Below are 12,500 nucleotides of genomic sequence, written 5' to 3'. Positions count from 1 at the left end.
TTTCGTCTTTTCTTTCGTTCTTCACTTGATGTGGTTTCATATAACAAAAGAAAATCTCCCTTGTTATTACCATTGTTAGTCTTGTAAATCATATTTTGATAATTTCGTGATTCTTTTCTTTTTCTTGGCCGCCGCTCATGTGAACTATATATATGTACACACACATATGTATACGCACCTATATATACACGCATCTCCTCCCACTCTCTCTCTCTTTATATGTATAAAATTAAGGAGAGGAGAAAACAAATTCAAAGGCCGATGATATATATTCATTCAATCCTTATTAACGAAATTATCCTTGGTATACAAAGTGCATACGCAGATGCAGTCATCTATACGATATATTAAAAATGTCTAAGAATTTATAAATACATACATATACACGAAAATTTATAAATATATAAAAAAATTCATAGACATAAAAAATTATAAACATATAAAAATTCATAAATATAAATATATAAAAAAGTGTAAGTCTGTAAATGTACTTGCCAAGTCCGAATGAAGAAGATGATAAAGCGGATGTAAAATGATTCATAAGGAGTCTGGAACATGTATAAAGTCTTACGGCCGTTTCGAAAAGATATAGGTTGCTATGAGCGAGCTAACTCCGACCATAGCAATACTCTTTATTTCTCTCATCAGAGTTAATAGAATCACAAGGCGAATAAATTGTCTAAATTACGCAAAAATGACACTAACACCGACATCTCATTTTAACAAATATATTTACCAAAATTACGTTAAAAATCTTGAAATACTAACGACATATATCTAAAATTTCAATAAGGGATTTATAGAATGATAAAATAGATATAAGATTAAAAAATGATTTCCATTGCTGAAGCCATAAGATACATACTGGATATACACAAAAAACTAAAACTAATAATAAAAAAATCAAAAATGAAAATAAAAATAAAAAGCAAAATAATAATAAGTAAATAAATAATAAGGATAGGTCGAGGTACTCCTAACAAAGTAAATTAAGAAATAACGTAAGGATATCATGGATGCGGTTTTATGAAATATAATATTACAGGCACTGTTGTATGTAGAATTATTTAGTTCAGAAGTAGTATAAAGTATATCTAAGGGAAGCGTACTATCTGATAACTCATTACAAATATACTTATTCTGACTGATAGGGCAGAAAGCTTTCAAATTGAGGGAAAAACAGTGTAATCACCGTATAGGATGAATGCAGACTGAACTGGTAGGGGTTATAAGAGGGCAATATTATATATCTATACATATAAAATGTGTGTGTGTCTGTCTGTATGTGTGCATCACTAAAGCTCGAGAACTACCCAACTGATTTCATTCAAATTTTACACATGCCTTACTTCCGCCCCGACATCCGAAACTCTGAGTTTTACTATGGCAACCTACTAATCGTCACATAGTATATTACATACCTACGTGCATACACACATAATGCAGTACTTGCAGCAACCCATTTTCCTTGACCCCCACCCCACCATCACCCCGCTAAATATTTGCCTTCAGAAAAGTTTCCGTATTCACAAGAAAATTGTGATGACCAACCACAAAGGTAATAAAGCGTTTGTATATTTATACAATTCCATCGTTAGCAATTCATACGTTTCTTTTGTTAAAATGTTCGGGAGGCATCCGAGAGGATAATTACTGAAGTCGAGTTTTCCGAAACAATGGGATAATGAAATAGAAAATGTAATAAAATCATTGAATAGAAGTTTAGCAATCGGAGCCTTATTGGATCTCAAATATTCTTTTCTATATGTTTATATATTTATTTATTAAAAACATAACGAAAACCTTGAAAATATCAGCAAATTTAGGAAATATTTAATGCAAATGGCAATTAAATAGTTTCTTTTTCAATAAACTTAACTCTCTCTATTTTACTCTTTTACTTGTTTCAGTCATTTGACTGCGGCCATGCTGGAGCACCGCCTTTAGTCGAGCAAATCGACCCCGAGACTTATTCTTTGTAAGCCCAGTACTTATTCTATCGGTCTCTTTTGCCGAACTGCTAAGTGACGGGGATGTAAACACACCAGCATCGGTTGTCAAGCAATGCTAGGGGGACAAACACAGACACACAAACACACACATACATATACATATGTATACATATATACGACAGGCTTCTTTCAGTTTCCATCTACCAAATCCTCTCACAAGGCATTGGTCGGCCCGGGACTATAGCAGAAGACACTTGCCCAAGATGCCACGCAGTAGGACTGAACCCGGAACCATGTGGCTGGTTAGCAAGCTACTTACCACACAGCCACTCCTGCACCTAACTGATTAATATAATTATGAAAATGATCCCGTTTCACATTTTCTAGCAACGTGTTCAATATTTTCAATATTTTGTGAAGGCATGTTTCTGTCAAGCGGGAAAATAATATTAACTGAATTATTTACTATTAAATGCTCGTAATCCATATTGTTAACAATGATTTCAAATATTGGTAAAAGCAAGCAAATTTAGGGATTGCGGTAAGTCGATTACATTGACCCCAGTATTCAACTGGTATCTAATTTATGGACTTTGAGAGGATGAAAGTCGATTTCAGTCGCATTTAAACTCAGAACGTAAAGAGCCGAAAGAAGTGCTGCTAAGTATTTTGACCGACGTGCTAACGATTCGACCCGCTCGCTGCCTTTGTTGCAAGCATAATTCATGCTCGCCGCCATATTGCAAACATAATGCTCACACCAACAATCTTTTTTTCCCGAGTACACCATTAACGATAATTTGCCAACTACTTAAAAAGAAAAAAAATGGCATTACAAGAAATAATACGAATAATACTTTCTACTCGAAATGATTAAAGAGAAATGCCCCTGTTTAATTCGCCACTCAAATATTTTTGTATGGAAGTAAAACAAAATGGAAAAGCAGTTTAATACTGTTCATAAAATATTCATAATAACGTAGATTTTTTTTTATTTTACAAATTCAGAAATGTGATAAATAAAAAAAAATTATTTTCAAGTTATGAAAAGCAACACTTATTTTTCAAAGCTCCGGTTATTACCTTTTTTTACTGATTTTGTCGCATCATTTTGGCTATCGCAGGTAATTGCAAAACATAAGGGGGAAAAAACACGGCAAAACAGAATATTCGAAGATAGTAAAATAAGGAAGAAAGTATTCTGGAAGTTACTAAGTTGCTCTTTGCAACTTAAAAATAAAAATAAAACCACGAGACAAGCAGACCTTAATAATGCAATAAGTGAATTGCTGAAAACTAAAATAAGAAAAATTGAATCACTACCAGACGACATTATTAAAAATTGACATAAAAATATTTCTATGATCAAATAATTTTTATTGTAAATGGACGAATCAAGTGATTATCGAAGCAGCATAAAACGTGCATTTGTTCTGGAATTCTGTTTTGATGATTGATTGCATTGTTAAAGAAAATTTGATAAAAAAAGACTGCCATTAAAAGGAAAATCTGATGAAAAAGTTTTTGACGAATCATTTTAAAAAGAAGACAAATTTTACAGTTTAATATTTCAGAAGTTGGTATCAGCCGCTACAAATGGTGAACTGAGAACGATCGTCGCAACTGCAAAAAAAAAAAAAAAAAAAAAAATCCCGAATTTTCGAATAATATAGATAGCACAATATTATTTATCAACAAGTGTTGTACGAAAAGTCAGCAAAAATTAAAGGAGTGTTAAAAACAGTACAAACAATTGTGACCTCATTTATGACGAAGTCTATCCAGACATTTCCTAAGAAGCATCGATTCTAGTCATGGAGATTTGTCCCTGCATACAAAAAACTGTTGACAAAATAAAGAAAAGTGTTAGAATGATTAATGAACATTTGGCCAGACATTGGCAACCGGACGTCATAAACTGGTCATGAGGTTTAACGTTTTAAACAGATGTGACAATCGTGTAATATAATTAAGCCTTGAGTCGCAAGACTATGGCACTGATTTGTAGATCAAAAAATAAGACCGTGGCACTGTTTTGTAGATAAACGAATAAGACCATGGCACTGCTTTCCTAGATGAAATGTTCGATCATTATTTTAAAATTTGAAAAGCAACCAAGGAAACATTCGATTAAATTAACACTTATATAAATTCAAAATTTATATTAAAATTTTATAGAAACTCTAGAAAGGAATTGGTCAGTGGTTAGAGTAGCGAGTTCACAATCATGAAGTAGTGAGTTCGATTCCCGAAGAGGGATGTGTATTGTGTTCTTGAGCAAAACACTTTATTTCCCGTGTCTCTAGTTCACTCATTCATAGAAATGAATTGCAACATCACTGGTGCGAAACTGCATCGGCCTCTTTGCTTTTCCCTTGGACAACATCGGTGGCGTGGAGAGGGGAGGCTGGTATGCAGGGGTGACGGATGGTCTTCCATAAAAAACAACCTTGCCCAAACTTGTGCCTTGGAGGGGAACTTTCTAGGTGCAATCCCTTGGTCATTCATGACCGAGGCGAGTCCTTTCCCTGATTTTGATCAACTATAAACAATACTGACATTTTTCACAAGTTGATGTAGAAGAAATTTATACAGGAACAGAAGTTACGTTCAACTTAAATTCGCCAAATGTAGAACTGAATCGATTGTGTTACATTGCTACTGAATTAAAACGAAGACACTAAGATTTCAATTATTGGTATTTAGCTTCAGTTAAGGCGGCGAGCTGGCAGAAACGTTAGCACGCCGGGCGAAATGCTTAGCGGTATTTCGTCTGCCGTTATGTTCTGAGTTCAAATTCCGCCGAGGTCGACTTTGCCTTTCATCCTTTCGGGGTCAATAAATAAAGTACCAGTTACGCACTGGGGTCGATGTAATCGACTTAATCCGTTTGTCTGTCCTTGTTTGTCCTCTCTGTGTTTAGCCCCTTGTGGGTAGTAAAGAAATAAGTATTTCGTCTGCCGTTCCGTTCTGAGTTCAAATTCCGCCGAGGTCGACTTTGCCTTTAATCATTTCGGGGTTGATTAAATACGTACCAGTTGCGCACTCGCGTCGTTGTAATCGACCTAATCCGTTTGTCTGTCCTTGTTTGTCCCCTTTATGTTTAGCCCCTTGTGGGTAGTAAAGAAATAGGTATTTAGCTTCATTTGATAGATAGCTTATTATCGAAAATATTGTATTGATATCGAATGTATATTTTTCTTTCACATATCTTGCTGAAGTATTATTCTTGTGCATAATGCAGTCAAATCTAAAACAAGAAATGCTTCAATAAGCGTTGTCAAATTGTATCGAAATAGGTGGTAGATCTGATTAAGCAATATTAGCTAAAAATACTAGCGTGGTTGATTTTTAAGTAAATATTAAAAAAACAAATCTATTCTTACAAATAAATGCATGCAATAAATAATTGGCGTACAATTGAGCCAGAGTTAATTTTAAAAGATTAAACAAAATATTGTTGATTATTAGAGTAGATTTCTTGATTTCATTAACCACTATTTTTACAAGAATGATTTTTTAAAACTTTTAATTTTTGTTTGAGATGGAAAACTTTATTTTCTGCACCTAACATGCAGCACTGACGTCTGACAGTTATCTATAAATAGATTCAGGGCACACTTTTATAAGGTAGAGTACCAAGAACATAATTCTGATTATTTTAGTTGAACGAATCTTAATAAAAACAGTGAAAAAGTTTGGAGCCATTAAGAGATTATAAAATTAAAAATAGCTTTTCACTATCGAAAGTTTGGCTGGCCCTAAGCTAAGTAATTCCATGAAGCAACAAGATTGTACGAAAATAATGCAACACCGGATTATCTTACTTCAATAATTCTCTCTAACTCTTATTTCATAACTATTTAAAATAACAATTGGAACATCATCATCATCATCATCATCATCATCATCGTCGTCGTTGTCGTCATTAGCAACAGCGGCTGTATCATATAATTAGCTGACATGCACTGGTTCTATTTTAGTATTAGACCGACGGAATACATAAAGTCACATTTTAAGTGACAACAAAATAGACGAATTCATAATACGCAAAATCCAATTTAGCAAATACGTTTATGTTAACGAAAGAAAATCGCCAGAAAACAAAACATCTATCGTCTGCGTTATTATAACTTGTAATAGAAATATATTTATATTAAGGTAAAGGACAACATCAAAGTAGTTTTTATTAATGCGGATTTATAGTTTTATTAAGAAAGTATTGGATTTTGGATAAGTAAATACATTTATCGAATTTGTTCTTTTATCTGTTACTTGTTTTAGTCATTAACCCGCGGCCATGCTGGGGCACTGCCGTGAAGAATTTCAGTCGAATGAATCGACCTCAGTGCTTCTGTTTTAAAGCCTTGTACTTATTCTATCGGAGTCTTTTACCAAACCGCTAAGTTACGGAGGCGTAGACCCATCAACACTGGTTGTCAAGCAGTAGTGGGGTACAAATACTGACACACACGCACACACCACACACACACACACACCACACACACACACACACACACACACACACACACAACAGACTTCTTTCAGTTTCCGTCTGTCAAATCCACTCACAAGGCTTTGGTCGACACGCAGTGGGACAGAACCTGGAACCATATAGTTGGGAAGCAAGCGTCCTACCATACGAACATGCTTGCGCCTATCAATGTGTCTCTATGTGTCTACATTTATATATGTAGTGATATTCAGCCGTAATATGGATGTATCAGGTGATCCCATATGTCGTGTCCGATTTTACCTTTTTTAAAATTGAAAGAAATTTAATAGTATTTTAGAATGTCTAATGGAATTAAAAATTATTTTTATGCATTTGTGTACATTTAAACTAATTAAACATTATTTTACAGAATAATAGGATTAAAATGTCTTTGATTAAAACCTTTTCTAACATGGAAGTATCCAAAAAGCATTTGAGGCACATATAATGCTTTATGAGTACAAAAAAGGAAACTCTGCAGTCGAAGCGACTCGAAACATACACTCAGTTTATGGGAAAGAATGCTTGAATGAAAGACCTTGCAGAAGATGGTTTGCAAAATTCAGAAGTGGAGATTTCAGCCTTGAAGATGAAGATCGAACAGGACATCCAGTTGAGTTTGATGATAAGCTCCTTGTGGCATTACTTGAAGAAAATCCTGCATTATCAGTTGAAGAATTGGCAATAAAGCTTACTTCAAACTATACAACTGTTCATCGTCATCTTCAACAACATGAAAAGGTTCCTAAACTTGGAAAATGAGTGCCCCGTGAATTGTCTGAAAACAACCACAAATCCAGAGTTGACATCTGCTCTTCTCTCCATTCTCGCGAACTCATTTCACCCTTTTTGGATAGACTTGTGACTGGTGACGAAAAATGGATCTTCTATCGAAATGTTAAATGTCGTAAACAGTGGCTTGGTAAATGGGAAAAAGCTCAACCACAACTGAGAAGGGAACTTCATGGGAAAAAGACTCCTCGCTCTATCTGGTGGGATTGCAAAAGAGTAATTCACTTTGAATTGTTACCACCTAATGCAACAATGACTGCTCAAGTCTACTGTCAGCAATTAGAACGTTTGAACCAAACTTTGAAGAAAAAAAGACCCGCTTTAGTGAATCGAAAAGGAGTGATGTTTCATCAGGAAAATGCACGACCCCACGCTGCAAAGATCACATCACAGAAGGTCGAAGAGCTTGGCTGGGAAAAAATTCCTCATCCACCTTATTCTCCCGACCTTGTTCCTTCAGACTACCATTTGTTTCGTAGTTTACAGAATCATTTGGGGGACATAATTTTCTCAAGCCAGGAGGAGGTCGAAACTGACATTTCAGAGTTCTTCGCCTTGAAACTAAAAGAATTTTACATTGATGGGATTAAAAAGCTCGTAAAAAGATGGAAGGAAGTCATAGATAATCAGAGAAAGTGCATTGATGATTAAATTTCAGTTGTTTTCTTTATTCAAAATTCGGACAGAATTTATGGTATGACCTGATATATATAAGTGTATGTATGTGTGTGTGTTAAAGTGTGGTTTAATACATCCATTCAACGTATGGGATTAAATCTGTGTGTCTGCACTGAGAAGCATTCTTCGTATAGAATAATTGTCAGTAACACCATGGGTATTAATGAGAATTCTCTTGAATACTCAAGAAGATATGAACCACATCACGTTTAGAGACTTCAGTTAATTAAAACAATCACTCTAAAGTGAAGTTTTGTTCTATAGAAATAAGATGTCTGTCGTGAGTACACTGTTTGAATCGGTTGTTTTTAGTAGTCTAACACGTTTAGGAATATTAACATTTTACAAACTCACCGATGATAACTTTATTACACATACACACACGTCTGTTTCTTGTTGGATCCATTGCTAAATCGCCATTTTGTGATAATTTCTGTTGCATTGTTGATGCCATTAAAATCAAAAGAGAAATTGCTTCTGCTTCGATCAAATGTTGTTGTTATTGCTATGGTTGTGTTTGATGTTTATTATTATTGTTTTTATTGTTGGTGTCTCTTTAGTAACAACAACCGCAACAATTTCATTAAATAAACAAATAAATGACAAGTAAAATGACATAAAAAAGAAAATATCGTAAAATAGATTTTCATATTTTTCCTAATTTCGAATTTGTGTTCGTATTTTGAACGCAGTTCATTAGTTGCCGTTCGATGCGTACACAGCCACATATACACTCGCAAATATGCACCCCTGCACACATTTATATTATACAATTGGTACGTATATACATTGCGGATCGATGCATATCTACATAGAGACATAATTACAGATCAATACAGGCGCACGTGCTTAGCTGAGATGTACTCTCTAATACATCCACATGCAGATATGAATACGCTAATATACACACGTATGTATACACATATGTAAATAATTATCTGTCTATATTTCTGTGCACGTAAAATCAGAAATATGTTCTTTGTGAATACACACACACACACACACACACACGTACACACAAACGTACACACACACGTACACACACCACACACACACCACACACACACACCACACACACACACACACACACACACACACACACATACAGTAATCCCTCGCCATATCGCGGTTCACCTATCGCGGTTCACCTATTGCGGTTTATTGTTTAAGCTTACGTCGATTCCTCCGTGGTGGCGTTTTGCATTTGTAATAAAATAAATATATACAAATTATAAAAAAATATACAGTACAGTACTGTTTCTACTGCGCAGATTTTCACCTATCGCGAGGGGTTTTGGAGCGTAACACCCGCGATAGTCGAGGGATAGTGTGCATATATATATATATATATATATATATATATATATATATATATATATATATATATATATATATAGATATATATATATATATATATATATACATATATATATATATATATATATATATATATATATATATATGTATATGTATATATATATATATATATATATTGAAAATGTGACCGCGTGTGTATCGTTGGCGATTTTTTCCCTCCGTCCCCCCTTCCTTGGATCTTTCCTTTTCCTATGTTTCTGATGAAGAGCTCCGCTCGAAACGTTATATCCTCCTTTCTTTCCTTTTCTGAGCGTCCAATAACACGTTGTTGTGTTTTCTCTTTGTGGTTTCATGTTTGGATTAACTTTATATATATCACACACATAGGTACATACATTGTTTACTTTATTTGTGTGCTGATGCATGAAGGAACATTTAGAAGCATGGTTGTATAAGGTTTGAATATAAATGCATGAGCAGACCCATGGTGGAAGTCAACTGGTGGCCTAATAAAATCACCTCCGAAGCTCAGCATGTCCATGCAAATGTTTTGAGAGTCCAACAAGTTCCTCTGTGTGGATATGTTTTGAGTGGATTCAGTGTTGCAAGACAGTGAACCAACTTTACGGTAGCTGAACCGAAGCTGAGACAACCAGAAACCAACACCACTTCAGGTTTCTTTTTTTGTTTTATACAAGTTTATCTTCTAGAAAGAAGTTCTAATGAGAACTAGGGCTCCTTCACTCCCAGTGGTCCACATGCAACTTAACTCATAGCTGGGACCCTAACAGGTGCTACTACCGGGGTCAGAGTATACCTGTAAACAATACCTACCTACCTACCTACCTACCTACCTACCTACCTACCTACCTACCTACCTACCTACCTACCTACCTACCTACCTACCTACCTACCTACCTACCTACCTACCTACCTACCTACCTACCTACCTACCTACCTATCTACCTACCTACTTTCCAAGATACCAACATTCGGGACATTTGACTGGTTTACAGAGGAAATCCATTCAATAGAAATTGAAATCTCCAAGATATGACAACAAGTGGAAACTTCAGCAGAAACAGTGATATGGAGAGGCTCTACCGAAGAAGAGATGAAGGAGGTGGAAGCTTGAGATCGTTGCAGACAGCCTCCCAATGTCGTATGGTCTCTCTCAAATAGCACTTCTTCAACAACAACAACAACAACAACACAACAACAACAACAACAACAGCAGAAATAAATACATAAAAACAGTACTAAGAAGCGAAGCGAACAACTTCCTACATACCAGCAGTGAGTTCCCCGGAAGCACTCTCCACCTGACCCTCTCCCATGCAATCCCAAAACATCTGGACTAACGTACCTTAATGAAGACCTGGATGTGAAACGCTCAGCATAGCAAAAGAAAACAAAAAAACAAACACACAATAAAACAAGATAACAACCACGACAAAAAACAAAACCCAAAACCCAACTATGGGTGCGTTTCTCGAAGCCTTGAAGATGACATTAATATCGACATGGGGTGCAGTCTCTGTTTGACTCGCGACCGCTTGATCCCACTTCGAAGGCTATGCACTTGCACCCCAAGAACAGGAAATTTGTTTCAAAATACCTAATAAACGTAGAAAACAAAGAAGCCCTTGCACTCCCTAAATACAACCGAAAATGTAGATTATGTCACGTTTCTCTGGAAGACATGACGCAAGTGGCCAGCAGCCCCCCACCCAAGATGTTAATAAAATGCTGCCACGACGTTCTACAATGTCATCCGCAAAAGGACTTCCTCAGAATGAAAGATAGGCGCAGGAGCGGCTGTGTGGTAAGTAGCTTGCTAACCAACCACATGGTTCCGGGTTCAGTCCCACTGCGTGGCATCTTGGGCAAGTGTCTTCTGCTATAGCCCCGGGCCGACCAATGCCTTGTGAGTGGATTTGGTAGACGGAAACTGAAAGAAGCCTGTCGTATATATATATGTATGTGAGCGTGTTTGTGTGTCTGTGTTTGTCCCCCTAACATTGCTTGACAACCGATGCTGGTGTGTTTACGTCCCCGTCACTTAGCGGTTCGGCAAAAGAGACCGATAGAATAAGTACTAGGCTTACAAAGAATAAGTCTCGGGGTCGATTTGCTCGACTAAAGGCGGTGCTCCAGTCAAACGACTGAAAAGAGTAAGAGTAAAGAGTATAGAAAACTCTTCCGTCATACATTTGTAACATTTCCATCAAAACTTATCAGGCGCAAACATAACAAACTGTTTGGGAAAGACAAGGAAAAGTAGGTACTCTCATTGCTGTCCGGCTGATGTGAATCTCTTCGAGAATCAAAGAGAAAAAAATTCCTACAGACAATTGCTTCAAAACTTCAGCTTCGATAACCAAATTATAAATTCCCATTTATACCGATAATAATCGCTGCATTTGGTTTATCTGGATAAGCGAGGGTGGAACAGTAGAAATATGCATTGCTTTTCTTAAGTTCCAAACGTGAATTTGTTACGACGGAGCTCCGTGTCTTTGCTAGAAACCAGATCTTTCTTTACAAGACGATTTCTGAGGATTAAAAATAAGAGATCATAAATATATTCTGTCTGTCTGTCTCTCTGTTTCTCTCTATCTCCCTCACACTCACGCACACCTATAAATATTCCCGAACATGTATCTACACTTCACTTTAGCTATTTTATCTATCTATTTATCTATCTATCTATCTATCTATCTATCTATCTATCTATCTATCTATCTATCTATCTATCTATCTATCTATCTATCTATCTATCTATCTATCTATCTATCTGTTCGTCAGTCTCCTCGCCTGCCTGCCTGTCTGTCTGTAGATCTTTTTATCTTTTATCTTTTCCTTGTTTCAGTCATTAGACTGCGGCTATGCTGGAGCAACGTCTTGAAGAACTTTTAGTCGAATGAATCAACTCTTGTCCGTATTTCTTTGAAAGCCTGGTACTTATTGTATTGTTCTCTTTTGGCTGAACCGTTAAGTTTCGGGGTCGTAAACAAACCAGCACCGGTTGTCACGTGGTGGTAGGGGACAACACACAGACACAAAAACACACAAACACGCGCGCGCACGAATACACACACGCACACATATATACGATGGAGTTTTCTGTTTCCGTCTAACAAACCCACTCACAAGGGGCTTTGGTCGGCCCAAGACAATAGAGGAAGATACTTTCCCAAGATGCCACGCAGTGGGATTGAACCCGGAACTATGTGGTTGGGAAACAAGCTTCTTACCACACAGCC

Source organism: Octopus sinensis, linkage group LG17 (assembly GCF_006345805.1).
Source record: "Octopus sinensis linkage group LG17, ASM634580v1, whole genome shotgun sequence".
Lineage (NCBI taxonomy): Eukaryota > Metazoa > Mollusca > Cephalopoda > Octopoda > Octopodidae > Octopus > Octopus sinensis.
The sequence above is the reverse complement of the archived record's forward strand: the minus strand, read 5'-3'. Positions refer to the sequence as shown.